Consider the following 12,511-nt stretch of genomic DNA (forward strand, 5'->3'; position numbering starts at 1 on the left):
TATGTCTGTCTCAATAGCAGAATACAGTGGCGTACCAAGGGGGGGTGGTGGGGGTCCGCCCCGGGTGCACGCCGCTGGGGGGGTGCCGCGCTCCTGTCGGCTCTTCGTTTTCATGCTCCCTTTGCCCCGGAACAGGAAGTAACCTGTTCCGGGGCAGAGGGAGCATGAAAACGAAGAGCCGGCAGGCACGCGGCACCCCCCACCCAGCGGCGTGCACCTGGGGGGGGGGTGTTCTTTCGCCGGGGATCGCGCTGCACCCGGGGGGGGTTCTTTCGCCGGGGGGGGGCGTCACGCTGTTCCGGGTGTCAGCCCCCCCACCAAGGAACGCCACTGGCAGAATATGAACTTTTCATCCAGGAACTCACTCTGCTTAATCAATATTTCGGCATATCAAAGATGGCGGCAACATTCTTCAGAAGCATTTAAATACTGAGATAACAGACCAGTAAGATCACACCAGAGAACCAATCTAATTCCTCATTTAAACCTCCCAGTGGAGATCATAAATTCCACACTGTTCTTTAAGCAGAGTTTCAATTATTGGTGAAGTTTGTAGCATTATGGCAATTGAAGCAACAGATCTTTACAGCTATACAGCGGAACTATTATCCTCAATTACACAGAGAGCGGCATTATTGGATGATGAAGCACTATCCCAAGCTGGAGGTAGTTCCTGCTGTAATTACAGAAACTATTGATTAAGGCTCAATTATATGGGGGTACACTTGTGTAGTATATATAAGAAACCAGTATATTCCTCGTAGGCTGCGGATTTATAAGGAGACTAAATTGTTTATAACAGATTCTAAATTTGTAGAGAAGTGGAACACAATTCTAAATAAATGCAGTTTGGATCTTATGTTATGAATTAAAGAGATGACAAACAACAGTGGAGACACAGATTCAGAAGTTAATTGAAGAAAATCAGACCCAGTTGAAAAGTTCAGCTTCTGTTGATGATTTTCGGAAACAAATGGGAGAATTGCAGACTATGATATCTATATTTAAAACATCTTTATGACAGTTCAAAATTCAGAAATATAAGAGAAATGAGAAAGATTAAAAAAAGGTTAGACGGCTTCCTGGAGGAAAAGGACATAGAATGTTATTGAATGGACGTAGGAATAATCCACTATTTGTGGGATGGGCTAGATGAAATGCTTGTTCTTTTGACCACTGACGGAGACAGGGTGCTGGGCTCGATGGACCCTTGGTCTGTCCCAGCATGGTGATGCTTATGTCTTATATATACAAAAATGAATATATCCATGGATGTATAAATTTAATAATAATCAGACAACTGTAAAACCATTTGATGACTCATCCTCTGATTCGAATGGTGAGGATTCTAATCAGCAACAATATATTGCCTGTGAATGAGGTGCATGAGTTAACTTTTTTTAGTCCAGTGGAAACGGAGCGGAAGATACCTCAGACGGAGCATCTGGAGAGTTTCATATACGACTATGAATCAAGAGAAACTACAAACGAGATCACAGGTTCATCAGTAACTAATCTCTCTTCTACCCCTTTAACAGCAGCTCAAAAGTGGTACTGAACCTGGGCTTGGGTTTTGTACCTACAACTGGATATGATCTATTTGAAACTCGTATTGCAATTTACCGATTTATCAGAAAATACATTTATGTTTGAAATCTGTTTATTAAGTTCAGTGGTAAATACAACAAAAATAGAGAAAAACATGAATTGTTTCTTTAATCCACAAGCCCAGGTTCATCTCCATTCCTTTCCCCAACAAGGAATAACCCATCTCACACCACACCCTTCCACCACCTATGGTTGGTACAGAGTAGAAGGTAAGTTACATATTCAGCAATCTACTACGAGCGACTGGAGAAAATGTATTCAAAAAATTTGAAAATGTAAACCTTCTGAGAAGGCTATATCTTGGATGACTAGACGTTCCATGCAAAGAATGAGAGACATATTGGTAGGCCACTGCTGCATAGTGGCGATTGATGGAGAAAGCCAAAAAATTAGAATAAGTTTCTTAGCCATCAACACAGAGGGGTTCTTTTACTAAGGTGTGCTAAAAAAAATGGCTTGCGGTAGTGTAGGCATGGGTTTTGAGCGTGCACCGATCCATTTTTCAGCATGCCTGTAAAAAAGGCATTTTTAAAATTTTTGCCAAAAATGGACGTGCGGCAAAATCAAAATTGCCACACATCCATTTTGGGTCTGCGACCTTACCACCAGCCATTGACCTAGCAATAAAGTCTCATGCAGTAACCGGGAGGTAATGAACTACGTGCGTCAAATGCTACTTGGTGCGCATCTGATATGCACACCCGAAAACAAAAAATATTTTTTGGTCTCACATATCAGACGCACACCAAAAAGGAAATTACCGCAAGAGCCAAGTGGTAGCCGGGTGGTAACTCCATTTTGGCACACGTTGAGCATGCATAAGCGCTTACGCGGCTTAGTAAAAGGGCCCCAGAGTGAATTAGAAAACCTTTCAGTCCTCGAGGCACCGGAGAAGTGAGTGTAGGCTTGTAAAAAAGTAACAATGTATCATAATGGATTCCAAAAGTCCAGAGAGTATAGATTGATGTTAATAGCCTACACCAGAAACCAGCAATAAGGGAGCAGCTCCAGAACATATACCCTAGAGTAGCTCAACAGACATGACATTTTGGGCAACAATCAGAAGTGGTTATGTTCATATGGCAAGCCCTTTGTGGAGCAGTGTGTAATCGTAAAGCAAATTTATTCTGTAATTCCCAATGAGTAGCATTGTCAGTTAGGCACCTAATACTTAGTATGTAGTCCTGAAAACTAGAAGCAGAAAGACTCATAGCAAGATCTTCACTACACGCTCTAGATAAGCAACCGTAATCCAGCTCGGTGACAATATCTCTGATATGGTGGTGATGAAAGGACAGAGGTACTCCATGTTGTGCCCCCAATGTGAAAGCTGAGGACAATTCCTCTCTAACATCCTCACTCAAATCTTCCCATGATAGACTATGTATATAGTGGTGTAATTGCATATATGCATAAGAATCTATGTCTGATAATCCAAACTCCTGTTTCAAATCTGAAAAAGGTTTCATATGACCATCATCTGTGATCACGTGGAACAAGTACTGAATTCCTTTATGGTGTCATCGTTGAAAAAATGAAGAACATTGTCTGGGAGGAAATGCCAGATTTTGGGAAATAGCCAAAAAAGGTGTCACTTTGGTGGAGAAGTGATGATGGCCACAAATTTTTATTTATTTGTTATATTTGTATCCCACATTTTCCCACCTATTTGCAGACTCAAATTCAAATTCAATGTTACACCACTTTATCTGTAGATAGAAAATGATAATCTTTTTAAATGAAGGGCATCCTCCCTCCTGACATACAGTATGCAGAAAGCAACTGAAGTGAGTGCCTTCCATTAATTGGGTTTCCAGAGTAGTAACAGAGAAGTCTGAAGTATTTTGGTACCAGTCATTGATATGTCTCATTCCGCTGGCTATGGTCAAATGGTGTAGACTTAAGAGGCCCATGCCTCCCCATGTTGATGGAGTTCAAATAGTTGATATAGGAAGACAAGCTCTCTTCCCATGCTATAGATATTCCTTCAATAAATGATTAAGTTTATTTTCATCAGACCTTTTAAAGGGAAGCATTTGGAATACATACAACCAATGAGACACCATAATCATATTATGTAAGTGAACTTCCCACAAAAGGGTGAGTGGGTATTCTCGCCAAGACTGTAAGTACTCTGTAGTGCTCCTCAGTAACCTGCTCACATTTACCCCACATAATTGAGATAAGTCAATGGGAATATGAATACCCAGATATTTAAGGGAGTCAGTTACCCATGTTAGCGGAAATTCTCCAATCCATGATGTACGCATGTGATCCAATACTCAGAGGGCCTGGGATTTACGTAAGTTAAACATAAAACCAGAAAGAAATCCAAAATATTGAATCAAGTTCAAATGTTTTCCCAGGTATGATTGCATCCCTTCTCAGGGCACACAACAGGGGTTCCAGAGAAAGTAAAAAGAGACACCCCTGCCATGTGCCCCTACGAATGGTAAATGGATCAGCCTTTATCTCATTAGCTAGCAAAGAGGCCTGGGGATTACAATAAAGTATCTGAATTGCTTGATAAAACCATCCCCCAAAACCCATATGTTGCAGGACCAAAAACAAATACTGCCAACCTACTTTGTCAAATGCCTTCTCAACGTCCAAACTCACCACCAGAAAAGGCACCTAATTACTTCTATAATATGTCATGGCTAGTAATAATTTCTGCATGTGCATACAGCCTGCCTGCCTCATTCAAAGTCAGCTTGTTGCAGGCCTACCAGCCTGGGGAAGATTCCAATTAAGCGCTCCGCCAGTATTTTCAGATCTATATTGACAAGTGAAAGAGTCTGCTTATCAGTGGGACATGCGGGTTTATGAATTAGGGTAATCAGGGCTAGATTGGCATACAATGGAAGGAACTTTATTCAACCACTTCTGTATAATAGTCTTATAGAGGCCCTAAAAACTGCAGAGGGAGTAGTTAATAAAATTGCCAGAAAACCTGTCAGGTCCTGAAGCTGAATGCAACTTTTGCGATTTAATAGTCATTTGAAGTTCTTTAGCAGTGAAAGACCTATTCAGCAGACAATATTCCTTATCTGTGAGGTGGGGTAACTCTATCCTATCTAAGAAGCCTTGCAATTTCAAAGGATTCAGAGGGACCCCTTCTATATATAATTGGATGAAATCTGTTAAAATCTGCATTCTCTGAGTGGGTTTAATGCAAACATATCCCAATTCATCTCACAAAGAAATGATCATGCGAGGCCCTGCCCAAGATTTAACCACCCTGGGAAATAGCTTATTGGGTTTATTACCATATCTATAGAAATTTACGGAGAAGCAATGATCGAGACATGTTTTATTTATTTATTTATTACATTTGTATCCCACATTTTCCCACCTATTTGCAGGCTTAATGTGGCTTACAAAGACATGTTATGGCATCGCCATTCCAGGGTAACAGATACAATTGGTGTTACAACAAGATCAAGGATGCGAAAAAAGATCTAAGCAAACAGTTATAGAAAGATGACTATCAGAATAGGGTGAAGTGCTGAAGTGTTATGGTTAAGCTATGGTTTTTTGTTGTAGGCCTTGTTGAAGAGATAGGTTGTCAGATATTTGCACAAGTTAGTTATTTCGATAATCGTTTTCAAGTCAGTTGGTAGTGCATTCCATAGCTGTGTACTCATGTAGGAGAAGCTAGTCGCATGTGCTAGTTTGTATTTTAATCCTTTACAGTTGGGGAAGTGTAGGTTAAGGAATTTGTGGGCTGATCTTTTAGCATTTCTGGGAGGCAAGTCCACGAGGTCAAGCATGTAGGTCAGAGCATCTCCATGGATGATTTTGTGAACAGTCGTGCAGATCTTGAACGCGGTACGTTCTTTAAGTGGGAACCAATCAAGTTTCTCTCTTAGGGGTTTTGCACTTTCATATTTTGTTTTACCAAATATGAGTCTGGCTGCGGTATTCTGAGCTGTTTGAAGTTTCTTGATAGTCTGTTCTTTGCAACCAGCGTATAGTGCGTTGCAGTAATCCAGGTGGATTTCGGGAAGAAAGGTCTTACTCGTTTGAGTTTCCACATGGAGTGGAACATCTTTTTTGTTGTATAATTCACGTGGATTTCGAGTGTGAGATTTCGATCGATGGTAACTCCGATAATTTTCAGATTGCTTGAGACAGAACGAGAAAAGTTAGGTGTGGTTATGGTGCTGAAGTTATTTGTGTTATGTTGTGAGGTGAGTATAAGGCATTGTGTTTTTTCTGCATTGAGTTTTAGCTGGAATGCATCAGCCCAGGAGTGCATGAATTGGAGGCTTTGATTGATCTCATTGGTGATTTCCTTTAGATCATGTTTGAACGGGGTATAAATCGTGACATCGTCTGCATATATGTAGGTGTTGAGGTTATGATTGGCTAGCATCTTGGCTAAGGGTATCATCATTAGGTTGAAGAGTGTTGGTGAGAGGGGGGATCCTTGGGGGACTCCACATTCAGGTGTCCATGGGGCTGATATGTCCGCATTCGCTATTACTTGGTATGATCTTGTGGTAAGGAATCCTCTGAACCAGTTAAGAATTAGGGTTTTCATGAATTAGGGTATTCAAGGTAATCTGTATTGTGTGTAACCCATTTCTGGTAGCTCAACAAGGGGTGCAAATATAAGCTTGTTTAGATTTGTGTAACTACGATTCCAAATTTAAAATGTTGGCTGCTAGTCTCTTATTTCGAGCCGCAACAAAGGAAATAATGTCTCCGCGGAACACCATCTTTGCCATGGACCAAAACAAAGAGGGATTGTCTAGATGTGCTTGATTATTTTGAGTAAACAGATCCTATCTATCCTGAAAATAGTGTTTAAGTTCTAGATTGGTGTACAAATAAGCTAGAAATCTCCAGGCTATAGTGGAGTGACAGTGTCCAGGGGCCTCCAGATCCAACCAGACCATAGTATGGTCAGACATATCCTCAGGGACAATGGTCATGGATGCCATAGAAGAAAATAGGGAACAAGGAGGAAAGGTAGAGATCCACCCTAAAGATGCAGGGAGCCAAGGCTTCGAGCTGTGATGCAAGAGTTCTTGATGGCAACATTTTAAAATTTAACCTGGTTTCATTCATCACAGTTGTATATCTGGTCCCTTGATATGCCTTCCTTTTTAATAAGATGCTGAAACTTCAATTTGAATGTGACAAATTCCTCAGAATGCACAGCAATATAGAGCTGACTTATTCCGTATCTTTTTTCCAATGATCAAGCTACCCAATACTAGCAGTGAAATCAGGGACACCTTCATTGAATTCTTTTTTTTTTTTTTTTTTAAACAGGGCTTTCTCTTGAAAAATAGGCCCTGGTATAGATATGCCTTTTTATCTTCGCTGTGTGAACCACAGGAATAAGGCTTCACTTACCTTCTCATATATTCACATTTTGTCATAGTTTTTCTAGTTTTGTGAAAAAGTAGAGGAATATTTTGGTAGGCTCTCTTGTACAGGGCTTTTTTTGAGGGGGTACTTGGGGGTACTGAGTACCGGCACCTTTTCCATTGTCTGCTAAAATTGACCCATGGTCTCCAAGTTTAAATGAAAGAGCTCAGGCTCTACACAACAATTCTGCCTTATCATAGGTTCAGTTACTGGTTGCAGGGGGCCTGGCTATTGTGGGGTGAGTCCCTCAGTGATCACTCCCACCCCTGAAGGGTGGCCTGCCATTTGAGTACCGGCACCTTTTTCGCTAGATAATAGAAAATATATATATACTGTTCGCTAATCACCTAAAAATAGAAATTTGTACTTTGAGAAGTTAAGGAACAGCACATTTCTTTACAGGAAATTCAGTTTAGGAAAGACAATGAAATAAAAGATAAATTCTCTGCAGCTGAGAATTTGTATGAATGTGGATGTTTGAATATCACAGCTGAAACTTCTACAAAATCTCCCTGTTAGCTAGTTAAGGATAAAGTGCATAAATAGGCTCAAACAGTGCGAGATTTAAAATCATTCTTTTATTTTAATTAGCTAGTGCTTTCAGTGCAGTAGATTTTAAAAGACAGGAACACCAGTAATCTCCAGCATACACATTGAGGGAGCATAGTTTATTTTATTGATTAATAATTAAAATTATAAACAGGTAAAAGAAAAATATAAAGCCTGGAGAAAAGAATGTCAAGACAGACGAAGAGAAAGAAGTAATTCAAGAAAGTAGGAAACAGATAAGTTGAAGACAGAATACACACAGATATTGGTTTTCAAAATAGAAATAAAAAAAACTGAGCTCATTATAAACATAGCACAAAACAGAAAAGCACACTTACCTGATATGTTTCTATAAAAATCTGAAAAAAACAGCACTAGTGAAGTCAATAATTATATTGTGATGCATAATATAAACAAAGGGCTCCTTTCACAAAGCAGTGCTACCAATTAGCGGCATGCTGAATGTGAAGAAGCCCAAGGGCTTCTTCGCATTCTGCACATACTAACTGGTAGTGTCACTTTGGAAATGGAGCCCAAAATGATATAAAAAACCAAAAATCTATACTTACCTGACTATAATTTTTTTTTTTTCAAAATAGTGGAGTTGAAACATTTAGGGCCCTGTTTACTAAGCATCAACCATTAACACACATTAAAAACATTAACTCACCTGTAGCGCACCTTATTAAACACAGCCCTAATGTTGTTAAGATGATTTTAGTAATTGGTAATGTAAACTGGATCCAGTATAGGCATTCTCTATGAAATTGAACATTTTAATTGAATTTTAGAGAGATAACATTTTGTTTAAATATTGTAAACTGTTATGATTCTGCCGGTCTGGGGAGGGGTGTGGACTTCATTCCCGATTGGCTGTCAGGGTTTGAGCTGACGTCAGTGGGTAGTACTTAAGCCTACATGTTCCTGCTTCCCCTGCTTTGGCGTTACATTTCTTTGTGGCTAAAGCCTTTGCAGTTCTCTGTCAGAACGTTGTTCTGTGCTCTGGTTTTGAATTTGTGTTCCCTGTTCAGGGCTCTCTGTTACTTTCCTTTTGTTTGGGATATTTCGTGGCAGCGTGTGTCTATGTGTGTATTCACCTTGCTGTTTAGTTTTCTTTGTCTGGGTTCGTTTCTGTTAGCGTGTGTGTGAGTAATTAGTTTACTTGCCTCCAGCTGGGGCTCTCCCTCGCTGCTTGCAGTTCTCTGTGGGAGGCCAGCTGCTTGGTTTACTCTGTGGGGGAATTGCCCCGTTCTGCCGACTCTGTAGGCTGCTGGTCTGCAGGCCTTCCCTCAGGTTGTTTGTTTATTCAGTTATCTTCCTCCTCCTGCTCCTGCCTCTGACTTCTAGTTCAGTAAGTTTAACCCCTTGTGTACTGTGTTTCTGCCTCTGTCTTCTGTGTGTTTTAGACAGGGGATTTTCTTCATCCCTTTTGTATCTTTGCCTCTGGCCTCTGGTTTGAGAGCTAGTTTACCTTTTGTTTTCTGTACCTGTCTCTGGCTTTTGTGGCTGTTAGTTATCTCATTCTCCCTTCTGTCTGGGGGGTTTCTCGCTGCGGTGTTCTTGTGGCAGCCCGGTCTTCTAGCTGTTTTCTCTGTATCCTCCTGTGGTTACAGGGTGCTTCCTGTATTAGTTTTCCTTTCCTGCGCTAGTCCCCTGGGGGGGGTATGGCACCCCATGCTGGTTCCTTTGGTGTCCTTACTTGTAGTCTGAGGGAGGGGTTCTGTCCTGGGTCTGTGGAGCCTCCGTGGTTGGGTTTTCCTATGCCCTGTGGCGCCTCCCTGGGTGTGTATCGGTTCCAGTTCGACCGTGAGGCCCGTATGAGTGGGTCTGAGTGTATCGGTTCCAGTTCGGCCTTGAGGCCTGCTTGAATACCTATTTCCCTTTCTTCCTGAGGTGCTACATGTGGGTAGGCTACGGGTGTTGGATACCTAGGGTGTGTAGTGGTGGGTCAGTTTCCCCTAGGCCTTGGCCTCTGCTATCAGCGGACCTCGGCCTGGGCTCAAGGGCTCACGACCAATCCAACCGATTGCATAAACATTTTAACATATTTTGTAAGGTTTAAACATTTTTTACATTTTAATCTGATTTTAAGTTGTTTTTTTTATTTAAAACACAGTGATTTTAAACTACAAACAGTGCAATAAATATTTTCATTTGCACAAATTTTGACGTGTCATTACATTTGTTATATTTTTGACTCACTAATTTGGATTGAGAGAATTGTAATATTCTTTCGATTTCTCACGGTTAACATAACAACTTTTAATATTTCCAGATGTTCTAGGAAAGGTCTGGTATGTTGCTCAGCCCCATCTTGCACTTTTTGCTGGAGTACTGCCAGAGATAATAGCCACATTGACCAAATTTTTATATTTAAGTTGAACAAAGAGGGGTTTCCTTAGTAATAGGCAGGGGAGGAGTTAGAGAAAGCTACCTTACTGACTCTCCTGTTTACAAAGCCGTGCTAGAGGTTGCCGGTGCGCTAATGCTGACACAGCCCATTTAATTTGAATGGGCTATGTCGGCACTGTCATGTGGCAGCCGCTAGCAAGGCTTTGTAAACAGGGGGGGTGAGGGTACCAGGCTTCAAAATGTAGGAAAACAAAGCCTTGGTAACTTCAGTAAGATAGTTTTCTCTTCAGTTTTGCGGTGGATAAGTTTTGAAATTATACAAAGAGATGCTCTGATTGCCCAGCACTGAACAATTTGACAACACTTTATAAGATTCTGTGACCCATGAGGCTAGCGACCTTCGCCAAAACATGGCTCCATGTTAGGTCTATTTAGTTGTGGTGATTTATCAAAGAACATATTGCTTTAGACCTCCCTTTTGGCTCCTTGTAAATTTGATATTGTCCTGCCCTACTTGCTTTCTTTATGGACCTCCATCTAGTGGGTTTTCTCTGGTTCTGACTGTGAGCCAGTTACTGGAGTTGCCATCTAAGCACCACTAGTTTTGTTTGGTTTCATTCTTTTTCCTTACAGGATTCCTTTGTGTTTATCCTACAAATTTTTGACCTCTGTTACCATTTTCATCTCCATCACTTCCCATAGGAAGACATTCCAGGTATTTACCACCCTCTCTGTGAAAAAGTACTGCCTGACTTTATTTCCAAGTTGGCCCACCTGCAACTTCAATTCATGTCCTCTAGTCCTACTGCCTTCCTGACTCTGGAAAACGTTTGTTTAAATTGATAACTTTCAAATATTTGATAGAAACTTGGTCATTTTGTTGATTTACCTGGAAGTCATTTTCAGCTATGCAGGCTGACTTCCCCTTATTGAACCCCCATTTCTATCAGTGGTTACAACTTAGCTCCATGTTGAAAAAAAGCGACTTACAACTTACCATGCTGCTTCATTCCCCTGACCTTGTTGATGTAGCCACACGTCTTCAGTCAACAAGACATGTTGCATCGCACGTTTATACTTTCTTTTTAAGCCCATGTCTGGGCTTGCATAGATGTTGGGAACAAGATATTCAGCAGCCCATTTCTGATAGCAGTTGGTCGCAGAATCTGGCACTCAGTGTTTCAGTGTTCCAGGTCTGCGGCCATCACGCAGTCCCTTTATTTTTTTATGCACCGGTCCTTATGGACGCCCCTCAGGTCGCATACCATTAATCCGTCCATTCCCAGTTTATGTTGGCCTTGTCATGCTCAACGGGGTACTATCAGACACCTTGTTTTTGACTGTGTATGCTTTCAATCATTTTGGACTGATGTCTGGTTCACTTTAACAGATATATTTCATTTCAATGGTCCTATGCTGTATAAATATGTGTTGCTCAGAGACCAATGTTTTCACTCTTCGTTAAGCCATAATGAATGCTTATTTGTTAATACTTTCCTCACTTTAGCCTTGAAAGCAGTTTTTGGGCAATGGAAGATCCTGGGTCAAGTCACATATCAAATGTTAAGTAGTAGTAGTAGTAATTTAGTATTTCAGACTTATAAATATGATACCTTTCTGGCTAAAAAGTCATGTCGCCTTATCACTTATAAGGAGAAGTGGTCTTTGTTATTGTCCTACTTCAGAGATGCTTGATGAGAAGTGTTTTTCTTTTTTCTATTTTTCTTCTTTTTTTCTTTTCTTCCTCTCCACTCTTTCTCTCTTCTGTCCTTTTCATGATTTTTGCAATTTGTATGCTGTTGTACTGTTACACTGAATTGTCCTCTGTTATTCTATTTTTAAATTTAATAAAAATACTATGACCAAAAATATTTGAATATTTGTATCATATTATATATGTTTATTATGTATCCCCACTTAGATAGAGGCAGGTTATAAATGTGTTAAATAAATATCATCCCAATCTCTCCATTCCTTTTAGGGTATACATCTTCAGATCATCAAGTCTGTTCTCATACATCTTGTGGTGCAAACCTCATACCATTTTTGTTGCTTTTCTCTGAACCACTTCAAATCCTTATGTTCTGACAGGCCAGTGCTCAGAAGCTAATGCCAGCGCTAGAGATGATTAACACCGGCATTAAGCTACACACAATGTTCAGAGGGCTCTAGCATAGGCAGTCGGTGGCCCAACTGTTTGGGGAGGCTAAAGGGGGCGGGTTAGGGGGTGGGGCCAGGGGTGGAGCTTATATCCATAATTGTCTGATAACACACAGAAAAAAATAAATAAATAAAAATAAAATAATCACAATTAATACCTTTTATTAAATTTAAATATTAGATATGTAACATATGTCAAAGAATAAAGTGGTTGCTCAAAGCATATTCTAAGCACAATTGCTCAACTGCAAAACACTATGCAGAACTTTGTGCAAAAACACACTCAGAACCTTACTGTAACATAAATATTACACTGGGCAGAACCTAATACACCAATATACCACCCATACGGAAAATACAGACCGTCAACAATATGAAACAAGGGATCATATCATCACAATTCTCATGTACAGCCACAAAACACCCTAATTCATGTTTAATGTGGGATAAAATTCCATAA

Source organism: Microcaecilia unicolor, chromosome 1 (assembly GCF_901765095.1).
Source record: "Microcaecilia unicolor chromosome 1, aMicUni1.1, whole genome shotgun sequence".
NCBI classification, from domain to species: Eukaryota; Metazoa; Chordata; class Amphibia; order Gymnophiona; family Siphonopidae; genus Microcaecilia; species Microcaecilia unicolor.